Source organism: Petaurus breviceps, unplaced genomic scaffold (assembly GCF_028583685.1).
Source record: "Petaurus breviceps papuanus isolate PSGF00001 unplaced genomic scaffold, PetGlider_PUasm1.0 188, whole genome shotgun sequence".
Taxonomy (NCBI): Eukaryota; Metazoa; Chordata; class Mammalia; order Diprotodontia; family Petauridae; genus Petaurus; species Petaurus breviceps.
This window is the reverse complement of record NW_027185804.1, coordinates 42,345,085-42,348,570: the sequence shown is the minus strand read 5'-3', so window position 1 is coordinate 42,348,570 and position 3,486 is coordinate 42,345,085.

Genomic DNA, 3,486 nt, shown 5'->3' with positions numbered 1-3,486 from the left:
ATAAGGAGAAGTATTCCTTTACAAAATTAAGTTTGCCAGATGGAAAAGGAATTCCAAAAACTCACTGAAAAATATATTCAAGATAAGATTGGAATAAATGGAAGCTAATGACTTCATGAGAAATCAAGATACTATAAAACAGATTCAAACAAATAAAAAGATAGAAGGCAATGTGATGTCAATGGAAAAACCACTGACCTGGAAAATAGATCCAGGAGAGATCATTTAAAAATTATTTGACTATCTGAAAGCTATGATCAAAAAAAGAGCCCAGACACCATCTTTCAAGAATTTATCAAGCAAAATTGCCCTGATATTTTAGAACCAGAGGGCAAAATAGGAATTGAAATAATTTACTGGTCACTGTTTGAAAAAGATCCCAAAGAGAAAATTCCTATAGTCAAATTTCAGAGTTCCCAGATCAAAGAGAAAATATTGCAAGCTGTCAGGAAGAAATAATTTGAGTATTGTGGAAACACAATCAGGATAACACAAGACCAAAGAGCTTCTACATTAAGGGATCAATGGGCTTAGGATGTGATATTCTAGAGGTCAAAGCAGCTAGGATTAAAACCAAGAATCACTTACCCCAGCAAAACTGAGTATAATACTTCAGGGGAAAATATTGTCATTCAATGAAATACAGGATTTTCAAGCATTCTTGATGAAAAAAAAAACAGTTGAATAGAAAATTTGACATTCAGATACAAGAAGCAAGAGAAACATGAGAAGGTAAACAGGGAAAAGAAATCATAAGGAACTTATCAAAGTTGAACTATTTACATTCCTACATGGAAACATGATAATTGTAACTCATAAGACTTTCCTCAGTATGAGGATAGTTGAAGGGAATATACATGTATATATGTATGTATAGGAGGGTTTATGTGTATATACATGTGTTTGTGAATATATGTACATATATACATAGACAGAGGGCACAGGATGATTTGAATATGAAGGGATGATATCCAAAAAATTAAAATTAATAAGTGAGAGAGGAATATTTTGGAAGAAGGAGAAAGGGAGAGATAGATTAGGGTAAATTATCTCATATAAAAGAGGCAAGAGAAAAATATCACAATGGAGGGGAAGAGCAGGAAGGTGAAAGGGAATGGATCAACCTTACTCTCATTGAATTTGGGTTAAGAAGGGAATAACACGCACTCAATTGGGTATCTTACAGAAAAGGAAAGTGGGGGGAAGGGGATAAAAAGAAGGGTGATAGAAGGGAGGGAAGATTTGAGGAGAGGGTAGTTAGAAGCAAACCCTTATGAAAAGAGACAGGGTCAAAGGAGAAAATAGAATAAGTGGGGGGCAGTTTAGGGTGGAAGGAATTGTAGCTAGTCTTTCACAATATAATTACTATGGAAATGCTTTGCACAACTATACATGTAAAGTCTATATTAAATTGCTTCTCTTCTCAGTGATTGTGTGTGAGGACAGAAGGGAAAAAATCAGGAAATCAAAGTTTTAAAAACAAATGTTTAAAAAACTTCCTTTTTTACATGCAACTGGGAAATAAGATATACAGGCACTGGAGTATAGAAATCATCTTGCCTTACTACAAAGTTATGGAGGGGATGGGGAAGGATATAAGACAGAACAGATTGGGGGAAGGGGTTTTCAATAGGTTTGCTATCTTGGGGTGAGGGTAGGGGAAAGATGGGGAGAAAATTTGTAATCCAAAATCTTGTGGAAATGAATGTTGGAAACTAAAAGTAAATAAGTAAATTGGCAAAAAAAGAAAAAAAAAACACAAGACAGCTTCAGTCAGGAAAGCACTTCTGAATAAAATAAGAATTGCAAACAGTAAAACTTTGTTTTGAACTGTTCCAACTCTTCAGGGAAGGGTTGCAGTGATTGAAAGAATGTAAGTCTAGAAATTAGAGGAACAGGAGGAAAATTTAAAACTCTTATTCAAATTGCATTTTTGCTATTTGCTAGTTCTAGTAACTTAAATAATAATCACTGACATTTAAGTAATGCCTCAATCACAATGGAGGGATTTAGTGTATATGTCAAACATAGCTGAAATATATTTGCATATATTATGTTATCCAAATGTAAATATACAACTTATATACATACATTTGAACACCACAAAAAACTGGGGAGGGAGGTACTATAGTGTAATACAATATTATATAATATGGTGTGTCATTTATCACCACACTCACGTTCCTGAGGGATTTATGAAGTGAGTCTCTTTATTGTCACACCTTAGCACAGCTTAAGAGAATAGGTGACCAGAACCACGGGATATTCACATAAGCATTTCATGAATTCACTGACTCAGCTTAAAAAGGATCTAAGGGCCTGGTGGAGGAGGAAGCCTGTGCAAAAGCTTGGAATCAATGAAGGACCTACTATGGGGTAGAATTTAATGGTGGCCTAAAAGTGTTCATGGATTTTGCTTTCCCTTCTCCTTCCCTGATTTCCCAAACCAACTAATAAAGTCTTTGGAGAGACGACAACTCAGCATTAACTATGCATTTTAATTAGCAGTGATTAACATTTCAGATAACTGAACCCAAGGGTCTTCAGAGATCACATCATCTCAAAGGACTAATAGCTTCCTTATTAAGGTCCTTTCACTGTAGTAGGTCCAGCAAGAGTACATTCTATCCTTTGATCAATTCGGTGACCAGGTCTCAGCCACAAACTGCTATTCATACATCCCATCTGGGATCCCTGGAAAAGAAGATTCTGGGGCTACCAAAGAAGACCTATGTGTTTATCTTGTATTCCACAGATTTAGAAGCAATTCAAGCTCCACTAGGCTCAATGGATCCTTCCTATGGACACAACAGGTAAGGACAAACATTCTTTGATTTTAACGCTACCAGAGCAATAGACTCTCATAGGAATCAGGGACAATTGTTGCCCCAGATATACAAGGCAGAAATGTGAAGAAACATTGAGCTAGCTTTATGAACTCAAATGAATTAGGCAGAATTTTGGAACATAAACTAATAGAATTGGAAGGGACCTTAGAGCATAGAACCTACTGAAGAATGTTAGAGCTGGAACCTTTATAACACAGAACATAGAATGTTAGAGTCGTAAGAAACCCTAGGACAGAGGTCATAGAATATCAAAGTGGGAGGACTTATAATAAAGGATGACAGAACTGGAGGGAAGCTCGGAGGTCATGTTCTCTCATTAAACCCTCCCATTACACTGTCCTTCCAACCCGCACCACCACAAGTGAAGACTCTGACCCAGCCTTTTATTTTCTTCATCTCACAGCTCCTTGACATGATCCTCCATTCTCTCCTCTACTTTTAGATCTGATAAAGAGATAGCCTTGGTGCTTGCAAAGGTCAATGCCTATACTCTCATACTATCCCCTCCCATCTTTTAAAGCAGACTGTGTAATTATAACCTCTTCCACCTTCTACTCTTTCATCTCTCATTACCTGGTGACTTTCCTGCTACACACACACACACACACACACACACACACACACACACACACACACA